Source organism: Schistocerca piceifrons, chromosome 2, assembly GCF_021461385.2.
Source record: "Schistocerca piceifrons isolate TAMUIC-IGC-003096 chromosome 2, iqSchPice1.1, whole genome shotgun sequence".
NCBI lineage: Eukaryota > Metazoa > Arthropoda > Insecta > Orthoptera > Acrididae > Schistocerca > Schistocerca piceifrons.
Genome location: NC_060139.1, coordinates 751,670,577 through 751,684,644, shown reverse-complemented (window position 1 = coordinate 751,684,644; position 14,068 = coordinate 751,670,577). Strand labels below are relative to the sequence as shown.

Below are 14,068 nucleotides of genomic sequence, written 5' to 3'. Positions count from 1 at the left end.
AGTTGGTAGTTTTCATTGACATCTACATAACGTTAACCTCCTGTTGCCACAAGTAGTGGCAGGACGGGTAAAATCGCTGAAAATCAAAAAAAGTTGCCTGTGACGTGATACTCTGCCACATATTAGTAGATTTTACTTACCTTCACTGCTCATATGGCTTTATAAATACCAAACCTTTCTATTTACTTGTGTTCTCGCTCACCTGCAACGTTTGTTGTAATTTTATGCTTGATCATCGTGTTTGTTAGTTCCTGGTATTTATCAGTCTGGGGTCCTCCATACACTTTGGACGCGGAATGGTAGTTGTGTTAGACGCATGGGACATTCAACTTCGGAAATCGTTAGGGAATTCAATAGTGTGAGATCCATAGTTTCAAGATTGTGCCGAGAATACCAAATTTCGGGCATTACCTCTCATCACACTGACAATACAGTGATCGTCAGCCTTCACTTAACGACCGAGAGCAGCGGCATTTGCGTAGAGTTGTCAGTGCTAACAGACAAGCAACACTGCGCGAAATAGTCGCAGAAATCAATGTGGGACGTACGTCGAACGTATCCTTTTGGACAATAAGGTGGAATTTGGCGTTAATGGGTTATGGCAGCAGACGACCGACGCGAGTGCCATTGCCAACAATACCGCCTACAGCGCTTTTCTTGGGCTCGCTACCGTATCGGATGGACCCTAGACAACTGAAAACCGTAGCCTGGTCAGATATGAGTCGCGATTGCAGTTGGGAGGAGCTGATGGTAGTGTTCGAGTGTGGCGCAAACCCCACGAAGCCATGGGCACAAATCGCCAACTAGGCACTGTGCAAGTTGGTGTTCACTCCACAATGGTGTGGGGTGTGTTTACAGGGAGTGGATTGGGTCCTACGGATTTTCCGCTACTTGGAGACCATATGCCGCCATTCATGGACTTCATATTCCCAAACAACGATGGCATTTTCATGGATGACAGTGTGCTACCAATGTTTGCCATTGGTTTAAAGAACATTCTGAAAAATTCGAGTGAATGTTCTGACCACCTAGACCACGCTAAATGAATCAATAGAACATTTGGCTGTGGCTGAGCGGTTCTAGGCGCTTCAGTCTGCGACCGCTACGGTCGCAGGCTCGAATCCTGCCTCGGGCATCGATGTGTGTGATGTCCTTAGGTTAGTTAGGTTTAAGTAGTTCTAAGTTCAAGGGGACTGTTGACCTCATATTTTAAGTCCCATAGTGCTCAGAGCCATTTGAACCATTTTATTGCAGCTGCGATGATCTCATGTGTAGCTTGACAATTATTGCCGACAGTTATACAAATGAAAAATAAATTTGAAACGGAAAGGAGATTGACGGCAATACATTGAGCTGAACGTATTTTGAATGCTAAAATCACAGCCTTCTAGGAAATCGTTTCTACCGTAATCGCAATGGGTTTTCGCCACGCAGACGTGCTCACTTTATGGTGGTATTAATCGTGATTGTTGAGCACTCCTACAGAATCTCATCAGTCGCCATTGATTAGGAAATCCACGTCATAGTTTCACAGTCTTATACAATGCAGATCGCGTTTGGACATTTGTTTCGGCCTTTCTGAACTACAAAAGGATCCGATGTTGGACACGTTACCACACGTTGGAGGACGCTGGATGTTCACACACGAGGTATTTGCTGCCGTTTCCTGCTGCATAGCTGCAAGTTTACGTGAGAAGTTCCAGTTCGATGGCTTTTGTTCAACAGTCTGTCGAAACCGTGCAATGGCTCAGCTAACTTGATGACCAGCGCTTCGCTCGTGATGGTCATCTTATCGATACGAATCAGTTGAAACGTCTAATTCATACCTCATCTACACGAAACTGGGTGAAGGATACCTTCTTTCCTAGTTCCAACACAGAATTGGGGGGGGGGGGGGGGGAGGCAGGTTGATCGAGATCGAGTGTTAGCTCAGAAAAGGATAGGGAAAGATTTCGGCAATGTCGCAGATAAAGGAAACTTTTCAACATCCATCTAGAGTGACTGAGAGATACCCCAAAGTTCTTGAAATATCGCACTTTCTTGTAATAAGTGTCTCTCTCAGATGACAAATATGCATTGGTTCCATGTTAGTTTATGATCAGATTGAACCTCTCAGTTGGCGAAGTCACGAGTAACTATCTCAGCAATTGCTCAATCAGAATCAGCTTGTCAAATTGGTATTGCTAAAGTTGGCCAACAGCTGTGTAATACCTCAATGCGGCGGTGTGTAGAGCAGCAGTGTTCTCGTATACGCCCACATACATGCGAGCGACAGCACAGACAGAAGCCGTGTCTCGGGTCTGCGCTAAGTGCAGCGGCCCTCGAACTGGATAGACCCCACTCTGAACCGAAAAGACGGGAAAGCTATTGATTGCGCCGACAGCGAAAGCGCTGCGCGGTAATTTTTTAGCCCGTCCTATAAAGCGGCTTTTAGCGTGCCAGGTAAATTATGAAGTGGTTCTCTCAAATAATGGTTCCGTCTTTTCTTGCGCGTCGATGACCGTCGAGGAGCGTTCCCGCAGAGCGCGCTGACGAGTGTATTGTTCCGAGACAACGGCTGCTCTGCTGTAATTACGACAGACAAGACCGCACGTTCGTTTCTGGCAGCGTGTTCTGAGGACTTCATAAAACCGTACGATCCATTATTTTGCTTAAGCACCACCCTGCAAAAAAAGAAAAGCGTTAATATATACGTCCTTAAACACTGCGCTTCTTAACTTCACCTTCATCTGTTATGTGATAGCACCAACTTCAGTTTCAAGTACCATCCACCGTTTCCCACTTCCTCCTTCGTATTCAAATCTTTGTCTACCCCTACCATTTTCTCCCCCAATGTTATTCCTTTCTGCGTCAAATTTACTCTTCCTGAAAGCCACTATCAGATCCATTCTGCCGTTAAGAATTTTCCAGAGACTGGTACCAAAATGACTCTGAGCACTATGTGACTTAACTTCTGAGGTCATCAGTCGCCTAGAACTTAGAACTAATTAAACCTAACTAACCTAAGGACACCACACACATCCATGCGCGAGGCAGGATTCGAACCTGCGACCGTAGCGGTCGCTCGGCTCCAGACTGTAGCGCCTAGAACCGCACGGCCACTCCGGCCGGCCCAGAGACTGGTTTCCTTATTTGTTCTTGATTTCATAGTTGCAGTTATACACTTTATCCTTCTACAGCTAAACACTTCCAACGATGTTTCCAATTTATTCATATTGTTTACCGGTCTCTCAAGCCAAGGGCCGAGGTAGGTGATACAGCGGTTAAAGCTCTGGACGACGCCGTTTAAATCCTTGTCCGGCAATCCACATTAGGGTTTTCCGTCTTGTCGGTTTCGTAGTAGGAAGATAGTGGGACTGTCATTTGCCAAGATGTTTACGGAAAAAAATAAATATTATTAATTCCATTTTTATTATTTAATGCTGCCTCTGGTGAATTATTGGTATCAGTACCTGCTTAGACTAATTACGATGACTTCATCATATTATTTTTGGTAGTTTTAATTTCAGTTTAAGGAAATTCTGTGCAGTATCCGAGGTTTGGCTAGGCACTAACTGTAAATATTTCAGGAGGTGTTAATACAAACTAAGTAGTATAAAACCTCCAGTACGACATGTGGCCAGTTTTCATTTGTTACAGAGACACAGCAGTGAACCGAATACTCACAGAAGACATTAAGGAAAAGGACATAATAAGTTCTAAGCAGATTTCCAAAAGTCCATCTCCGATTTCAGTGCACTTTCGAATTCTGTTGACATCACGTGTAGCTCTTCAAAGGTCGTCTTACTGTTCGGTCGTAAGAACTATTCACAGTCTATTGTGTTTACTTTTTTTTGCAGATTTCGCCATCCAACCACCCAAAAGGTAAAAATCTGATGGTACACGAGTAGCCAAAAAACGTGACCATTTACGGCGATCCATTACCCAGGGAATGTTATATGAATTGGCCCTGTCATGCTGCAAGAACATATCAGTCCTTCTAGTCAAACAAATCTTTCCGAACAATGCTGGAAGCTCATATTAAAGCAAACTATGGTACGAGATGCTTTTAGATGATGTGCTGGCCCAACAGGTCCAGTCAATGGACTATGTATTAGGATCTATACCATACAACACATTTGCAGAAATGCATTCTTGAAACTAAGTCTTCACAAAGAAATGTGGGTTTTCGTCGAACAACCGATGTGAGTTAGGAGCGTTATTGATACCGTCACGATTGAAAGTGGCTTCATTATTATTAAAGGAATTACTCGTCGCTTTACAATTAGCCAACGACAAAATTCCAATCATGTACCTTGCTCTCCTTCTCGAAATGTTGAATCCACTTTAAATGATAACGATAGAGGCCCTGCTGACGTAATGTCCGCAACATTCTTTTATGCGAAACGCCGATACGTGTAGAAATTTTGTGTGTGCTTGTTGAAGGATTACGTTCCACCAGCTGAATAATGTCTTCTACGTCGTCCACACACTGCGCCAGTCTCAGGCAGTTTGGTAAACGCCGTTGAATCTGTTAATCTGCTGTTAAAAAGCCTTCTACCGTATTCTTTACAAGCAGCAGCAGTAGTTTCCATTACAAAATCCGTATACAAATACCATATCGGCGTACTCAGCTTCATAAATATGAACGATATGCTTAATCTGACTGACAAATTACAATCACAGTTGAAAAAATTTAATCACAACTTGAACTTCAAAACAGTAATTGTAGAAATCTGTACTCATGAGCATAATTTATTTGGCTTATTACAGTGAGATGGTAGAAAAGCACAGTAAAAACAATAACATGTAACTTCGATGTCACACGAAGAAGATTGCTGGTCATTTTTAAAGTCCATATTTGTAGTCCGAGATCAAAGCTTAAGTCGCCAACAGAGTGGCCAATACAGTGAACATTCCATCAAATGAGCACAAAGGAGAATGAGTCCTCTGCACAGCAGGCGCAGGGTTATAGCAGATCAGAGGTCACCGGGTCCCGCCAGGTCGAGGCCCACGACAAATACGGGCCCCGCAACGAACTTGTGACGTCACACTAGTTGCCTTGCCCTATCGCGAACTCTCGTCTACGTCCGGGATCTGGCAGAAAATCGAATGAAAAGGTACCCACTAAAGTCCATAACTCTGTCACGCGATATCGAGAGCTTGATCGTGTTTAAACATGCAGCTACGAAGTATTAAATTTGTGTGAAACTGTAATTGGTAAGAGGTGTAGTGTCACGCGCTGTGATGCGCGCCACAGGGTCCATATATCTCGCTGGACATACGCCAGAGCGCTTCTCGTGGAGACGGCTTCTTGTAGATTGCAACGACACTGGTAGTGCGTTCTGGAGATACGGATCGATCTCCGACAGATGCGACCGCTCCATATTGCTGTCGGAGTCTGTTACTACAATAATGGCAGTCGATAAATACACCCACTGCATGCAAAATGAAAAACCTGTCACTATTACATGCTGTATCTCCGTAACCAATAAAAACTGGACACACGTCAAATGGAACGTTTTATTCTAATTAGTCTATACAACCATTTCCCATAATACTTACAATTTCTCCTGAAACACCATATATACTGCGGCCTCTTGTGTGAACTGAGGTTGTAAACTATAATAATGAAAAGATAATAGTCATGCGAGACGGTCCCTATGTTTCCCTAAGGCAGTATTCCTAGTCTCTCTAACTGTATGTTCCATTTTTTTTATTTCTTTATCGACTCAGCAGTCTTTAATGTTTTCATTTGGTCGCCTTGCTGGTGGATGCCAAGGAGTCGGTGGATTCTTTTACAGAGAGCGAAACAGTAAGATGCGCACGTGGTGTCTGATAAACTTCTTTTGTTTAACTTGACATCCAGGAGCAACTCCAGATCAGTATCGAATACAAGTCCCAGAGCTAGACGGTGTCCGTATCGACAACATTAACAGAGACTGAGGGACAATTCTTAGAGTAGGCAGGCAGAACTAAATTAAGACTGGAGTTATTGGAGCGGTAAGCTGAGGTGTCCTTTAAGGGGGTAGTCCTGTTTGAACGCATGAAAACTTTTCGTGATTTTTTCAGTCAAAATAAAAAGTGACCATAAATCCGATGATATAGTTTTATTCCTTACACTTTTGTCTATAAGAAAACAATTTTGTGTCCTCACTGGATGCTTCCTGTAACCGCTGCGTCTGGTGGAAGAATATCTTGCAGCCGGAACGCTGGTCATTAGCCGGAATTCCCGGAGCCATCCTATTGGACCTGTAACAAAATATTGTTGTATATGCCATTTTAGATGCATTTTCTATCAGCATACATAGGATAATTGAATAATATTAAGTTCTAAGAAAATGTTGACGTTTTCTTCGCCCCAAAACCAAGACAAAAGCGTGTACCGAGAATAGACTTTTGAAGACATAGCAGAGCGCCTCTGTACGCTGATGGAGAATTCACTTTAGAACGCTGATATTAAATTCCGATTATAATCGTATGTACGGCTCCCATGTTCCCTACTAATTTTTTTTTCTTCGAGGAAAACGTGGTTGAAGTTTTACGTTACTTCTGTGTTGTTAAGTTAAACATACCTCCAGTCACCGATTCGAGAACCACACAGCATTCCTTCCAGATCCAAAAGTAGGTCCTCCTCCACCTTCTTCGTGGCCAAGGCGGTCCCGCGGGCCTCTTTGGCAGCTTCTGTCATCCGCTGCTCTGCTCACTCGAGACGCTTTTGTTCCGTTTTGCTACAGAAGTTGTAACAGGCTGGTCCGATCTCAAGTTCGACCACGTTCATAATTTCCATAATGCCTGTTAGGCCGTCGTTGAAATTTCTGTACTTGTCAACTATCTGGTTTCCCCTGTGAATGGTTTTCGGAGACACTTTGGCGAACTTGGGATGAAAAAAAATAACTTTTTGAATTTTCAACCAGACGTGCCGGGGATGATGTGTGTTGCAGCCGGCCGCAGACCGGCGGCTAGATCACCTGGTTGCTCCCAACTTCTGAACGTCGACTGGCGCGGTGTAGTATCGATAGCACAGGATACCTGTTCAACTGCTGACGATTTCCAAGGCACAAAGTCCCATCTTCAGGTACTGTAGTGAGGGAATCGAAGAAAATCCACATCATCAGAACATACGAGAACTGCTCATTCATCCATGTATCAAATGGAACCAAAACATTATTTAAGGTTTTGGACATCGAAATGAATCAATAGTGACGATTAAAAATTTGTACCGGACTGGGACTCGAACCTCGGATTTCCAGGTTTACACGAGCGGTCGCCATAACCGCTTCGGCCATTTCTATCTTTCGGACCCGTTTAATTATTTTTTTTTTTTTTTGCATTCCGCATTACGTGCTTAAGCTTTATGGCTGAACTTTGCCTTGAAACAGCTGCAGCCATGTTTGCAGCGTCCTGCATTAGTTTTGTGTTTTTGGAATCGAGAAGACGGGGCTGAGACAAAAGAGTCCAAATGTTGTATTTTATGATCTATTATCTTCTTCTGATCCTCGCTTATTTATATTTATGTTGTTGGTACTTTGCGGTGACTCGGTGATTATCTTCTTCGTAGGTAAATCTGTAACTCCTTTCCGGACGCCCTATAATTACCTCTGTACTGTATCTGTATTCTGCTCCATCCGCAATTCCAGCTCTTCGGTTTTCAGTGATGCTGTTGAAATGAATAAATGATCCAGGGTACCAATTTCTCCGTCCTATTCTGTTCAGACACGTGGTGTAAGGCACATGTCCTGTAAGAAAACTGATCAACGCTCCAAGGATAGAATGTACAAAATGGTTCAAATGGCTCTGAGCACTATGGGACTCAACTGCTGAGGTCATTAGTCCCCTAGAACGTAGAACTAGTTAAACCTAACTAACCTAAGGACATCACAAACATCCATGCCCGAGGCAGGATTCGAACCTGCGACTGTAGCGGTCTTGCGGTTCCAGACTGCAGCGCCTTTAACCGCACTGCCACTTCGGCCGGCTAGAATGTACATTTCAGGTCTTTCTCTCAGAGTGTCGTCATGTTGTACCTGCAGTGTCCCAGTCGTCTTGTCATCCTCACATTATGCACGAAGTGGTCTATGTTCTACGAAGTTTGCTCTTTGCCCTACGTAATCAGGACTGCGCTTCCTGACAGACGGAAAAGTCCAGCCACATTTTCGCTGTACGCGTGGGCTGAAAAACAACATTATTCAAGAATTAATAACATTTTTAATTAACGGGATGAGAGGGTTCGGATAGAGTAGCGAGCTCGCCGCGGTCCGAGCGGTGGGTGGCTTCTACACACAGAGACGCGCTGCAGCCGGTGGACGGGCGCGGTGACTCGGGGCGGCGCAGGCTGCTTTGAAAGCTGCGAGACCGGGCCGGCTTATTCCCCGTAATTAATGTTCGCCCTGGACTCTCTGCTACCACTTTATTACCATTCCAGACGTACGGCTGACAGAGGCTGCTACTGACAAACTTTCCCAGCCATCAGTCTCAATCCTTTCCGCTCTTTAATCGAAAATGTTATTAATTGTTATTTACTAGTTATTCCTCATTGTAGGCGTAAATTTGACTAAATTTTTCCCAGCAGTTGCCTCCTCTGAACTGGCACGCCATTGTAAATGGCACTGTTACGTCAGTGCTGTTTCCCGTTTGTCGGTGCCTCGGTGTCCGTCTACGTTTTGTTCATTTTCAGTTCAACCCTCATGTAAGCAAACGCCCTCTTTGCTTGCTCAGCGGTTCGTCGTTGGCCGCATGCACCTACGCCAGAGGATGTGACGCCACCGGAAATTGGCCGTATTTATGTATCAGTCATTTCGTTGTTTTTCTAGCGCGAGTAACAGAATGGGCGACGTAAGAGCGTTGAATGTCTTCGTTGTATTGCTGACGACCACCCTGTCACGTCATGAATGCGTGCAGTTCTCTTTCTAGATCTCACTGGACACGCGCTTCCCCTGTTCCACCAGTCATGCTCGTGTGATCTTCTTTTTCGTATGCGCTGTGCAAAAGTTTCCAGTCGCTTCGTACTCTGTAGTGAATCATAGACACGGAAAACTTTTAAAAACCAGTGAGACACAGATTATGCGTAACTATTTGACAAATGACAAATTTCGGAAATTTCCGGGAGGTTCCGTGCAGACTGTACTGGGTGTGCGGAAAGATAAACAGAACACAAATAAACCGTGTACTCTTGAAATCTGTACAGCACGCTTTCACACAGCACATGCGCCTGGTAGACGGAATATCCTATTTTCCACAGGTCTTTCTGCTGTCTGTCCTCTCCCGTAACTTTGCCTACCGCTTGATCCTTTTGTGAAGCGTTGAAGCGTAGTACAGATGTTTTACCGCACGTTATTTGATTTTTATTGAATAAAATTTGAAGGTATAGTGTTCGAGAATCCACCACTGTCAAATACTATTGTATCTAGCAAAAGTTGTTAAAATCCCGACGGATACTCCTTAGTTATTTGTTAATTTGCAACTCTGTTGAAGGAGTAGTCCAAGAATTGTTATTCTTCTGCTTAACATACATTGACTCTGGCGTGGAGTGTGACTAACGTTTAAGTGAAAAACGAATGTCAATACCAGTAACGTCAATTTAGTTGACATTATTGCCCGACTGACGTTCCGGTCGTCGATATTCCTTGGCGCTTGTCTCACTTGGCGCAGCTTGGCTCCTCTCGTTGCCGCACGAAGCCCAAAAGGAGCGCCTTAGACGGACAAACATGACGTGGTCTGAAGTAACATCGATACCAAATAAAGATAACTTCTCGAGAATATGATCTTTTCTAACTTCCTATTAACGCGAAATCCATCACGCTTGTTCATTTTTACACAACTGGAGTATGGTAGCTTCCGACCAGCTACTCGTCCCTCGTCCAGTCAACCAACTGACTTTAATCAAAATTATTACCGATAAAACCAGGGAAATCTCGTACCTATTAACTGTGTTCTTCGTTTTTAGATTTACGTATATTGGGAATCTGACCTTTTGTTGTTCATCTGTTACCATACCTTTTTAATTCTACAGCTGTAGCGTAATGCTTGCCTAGCGCGGATCCCAGGGGTGGGGATGGCAGCGCAACTGCAGGTTAAATACACCCGTAAGGCGAAATGCGACGTTACGGCACAAACGAACCGTAATAATGGTACACATGCGACTATACTCGACACGAGGTAATTTACGTTCCCTGAGGAGAAGACTCCAATAACAACCAATACAGAGGAATACATAGCACAATGTTTACTTCTGTCTTAGACGAGCAAAGTGTAGCGTCCGCGAAAAAAACAGTAGATGTATATTAAAAAAAAATGCTGCCTAACCACACACATTCTACCATTCTACTCCAAGAAATTCAGACAAACGTTAATAAGTCAGAAGATGCGACTGGACCTTCACAACCTTGCACCTGCATCTTGCATGATATTGTTTAGTACGTCTGACAATACGTTTAGTGCTGCCACTGACTCTTCTCCCTGTCTTGATCTTCGGAATGTTATCCCCCCCCCCCCCAAAAAAAAAGATTGTCTTTGCCATGTTCTTGCTTAGCCCAAATTCTTTGTTGACTGTACCTTTCAGCATTTATGAAAAAAAAAAAATTTCGGTTGCGCACACCGCATAACATATGTAGAAACTACTCCACCCCCTACGATTTGACTCTTTGATGTAGCCGTCTTTCGAAAATACTGACTGCAAGCACGCTCATTGAAAACGAGGTTTGAGCATTGCCGATTTCTTCATCCGTCTGGCTTGGCCAGCTGCAACATTTCCGGTGCTGCCGAAAATGAATAACTGAACAATTCTCAACGGGTTGTTCAGTGTTATTTTGGCTCCTCTAGCGGCATGCTATAGGGTACTGCAGAGGCGTACCTCAAAGGAAACAAGAAATTAATTAAATAACTGTAATTTTTCGAAGTGATAATTACAACGTAACGACTACCCTTCTTACCCTCTGAGCGACCATTGAGTTGTTGCGACGCTCCTCGTGTGGCTGTGCAGACGTACGCTGCCTCCCTGCGGGGCGGCCGCCTTTTGTGCCGCCTAACCCCCCGAGACGGTGAAAGAGTGGGGGATTCTGGAGACGGCGTTGTGCGCAGGAAATTGCGGCAGCGAGCGGGCAGGAAATCAGGCGTCGCTCAGATGGCGCTCCAGATAGCGCGCCTCGAATTATGCGAGCTCGGTTGTCGCGCCGCGCCGCCCCGCGATTGATGGCAACCCTCCTCACAAGCGCGCGGCCCTTTCAGCGTGTGCGGTGGGCGTCGGCGAAAGCGGCAGCCGTCTGCGGCTTTGTGGCGCGCCACTGCTGTCTTCACCCGCTCCCTCCTCTCAGTCTGCGTCTGCGACAAGAGCGGTGTCGTGGCTTGTACTGCGCTAAAAATGTCGCCAGCCTTGCCTCGTTCTTGTTGTCGTTGAAAGTCTGAAGTCCTGCCTGATGCCAATTTTATGAAAACTTTGTGCATTCCTGTCTGTACTGTTTATTGTTCAAGTTTTACTTGCATATAAGGCCACAGAAAAAACAAGCGCTCCCAGAAAAGACTTCCTTACACTTTTCTTGATTTTCTGTGTTAACATAAGCACATTATATCTGCCACCGTAGCAGAGGTCGCTAACGTACGCCTTAGGAAATTTGTGATAAGGTCTTAGGGCACCAAACTGCTGAGGTCATCGGTCCCTAAGCTTACACACTACTTAATCTAACATTAACTAACTTACGCTAAGGACGACAAACACAGCCATGCCCGAGGGAGGACTCGAACCTCCGACGAGGGAAGCCGTGCGGACCGTGATAAGACGCCTCTGACCGCGCGGCCTACTCCTTTTTGGTGGCGCACTACTCGGAGGTAAGCCGATTCAAATCCTGCCAATATTATATGCGTAGACTCCCTGATCCCCAGTCTTTGCATCAATGTCCTAAACCGTCTAAGCCGCGTCTCACGAAGTGATGGCGTCTGACATTGTTGGTGATGCTTCTGCCGTATGGGGACGTAAAGCTCGGCAGCACCCCCGGTGTTATTCGTTTGGTTGTTTGATTGGTTGATTTGGGAGAAGGGGACCCATAGAATTAGGGAATGTTGGGAAGGAACTCGACCGTGTCCTTTCAAAGGAACCACCCGGTATTAGCCTGAAGCGGTTTAGGGAAATCACGGAAAACGCAAATCGGGGTGGCTGGACGCTTGTTTGACCTGTCGTCCTCACGAATGCGTGTCCAGTATCCTAACCACAGTGCTACCTCGCTCGGTGTGTTATTCGAAAGGAGTAGTCTACGTGCTGGCAGCACGCGTTCACCATCTTCACTACCCTTATACATAACAACACAGATCCAGCACTACACTGTACAAGCACTCGTCACAGTCACACACACGACAGAGATACACATTTGACACTCTGTAACATACCGCAGGAAAGCAACAGCAAACAACCTCCATTAGGATCTTGCCTAGAAGGGCGATGCAGGATTACTGCATCTGCCCCTCTGCGTTCATTCCCTGAGTATGGGACTACTCTGAGTTTGATAAGAACCGCTCAGGAGACATCACGCCAGTGTCATGTACCACCGCCTCTGACTTTGAGAACGGCCACAGTTCGCTGAGGAAGAGTGTCTCCCAGCTTTTTCCCACATGTCATATCTAGAAGATACCAGTTATTGATGATTACATCCCGTAGGGCTACCAAATTACTCGGCTCTTGTTTGCTACCATCCACTCACTGATGTAAACAGCCGGCTAGTCGAGATGCGGTTGGATTCCTCAGTGTCCACGGTTGTCGTCATTCTGAAAGGTGATTGTCCACGGTATATTCGTAACGAAGATGTAGAAGAAAGGGCAACAGTTCGTGAACGAGAATCTTAGAATAAGTATCCTCGTTCAAATTAGCGCAAACCTGAGCCCAGGTCGTGGTGTAAATAATACACCCAGAACATCACAGAGCCATTTCCGGCCTGAACAACAACCTTGCAAGTTCTGCATGTTAAACGCCATAATGGTCTGTTGGTCCACTCTATGAATTGCATCATTTGTAAAGAGGCAAAATTTTGATTCGTTGGACCACACTAGCCATTCGAAGTCAGCTACTGCCCAATTACTGTGTCGTTTAGACTTTCGACCACTGAAAACGAACAACTTTATGTGCTGTTGGAATAGCCTTTTAAGCGGCACCCGGCTCCAGCTACTCCTGTTTGGTTTGAAAGCGTGGTAGCTGCCTCCGGTTCTTGGTGGTTAGAAGTTTGTACGACCACTGCTACATGGTATTAGCGGCTGCGAGTGCTGCATCATTCCTTTTAGACACAATGGACATTCGGTATTGATACAACAACACTTCGGACAGCGTCATTGACGGCGTGGTCTTTGGGCTAGTCCAGATATCGTACTTCCTCCCTGACATTTTGTGATGTCTCGCCGTCGACCCACCTTGCTGCGCTGATTCTGTACAACCGACTGGCACATGCACACCTCTTTACTGCCATAACGTACGTCAGTGGTGACCGCCTGGTACCATTTCCGCACCACGTAAAGCACACCGATCAGTGTGTACTTTCAGGGGAGACACGTAACTGGTGACTTGAGCAGAAGCTAGGCTGCAGTTGTAAGATCGAAGGGCAGCAAAGGGAACCGGCATTTAAGAAGGATGTGAGACAGGTTTGTAGCATGTTACAATGTTATTCGATCTCTACATTGAATATGCAGAAAAGAAAATCGAGAATATATTCTGAAAAGAAATTAAAGTTCAGGAAGAATAAATAATACTATGATACTGTAATACTGCCGTGAAGCGCCAAAGGACTTGGAAGATCAGTTGAACGGTTGGATAATGTCCTGAAAAGGGGTGATAAGACGAATTAAAGTGAAACTGAGATGAATGAAAGTACAACAAGAGCAGTGGACGAATTAAGTGATGTGACGCTGAAGGAATTAGATTAGGAAATGAGGTGTTGAAAGTAATGGACGAGTATTACTACGATGGTAACAAAATTAATTACGATAGCGGAAGTAAAGATGATACAGAATGTAGATCGACAATAGCAAGAAAAAAACCTCCTGAATAAGAGAAGTGTTTTATATCGAATACGAATTTAAGTGTTAGACACTTTTTTCTGAAAGTATTTGTTTG

At 44.9% G+C, this 14,068-nt stretch overlaps 1 protein-coding gene across 1 annotated transcript in view; it reads left to right on the top strand.

The window, feature by feature from the left end:
- Nucleotides 1-14,068, top strand: part of LOC124775823 (RNA pseudouridylate synthase domain-containing protein 2-like) — a 1,015,654-nt gene that overhangs the window by 669,399 nt on the left and 332,187 nt on the right. The gene's annotated exons all lie outside the window — the stretch shown is intronic.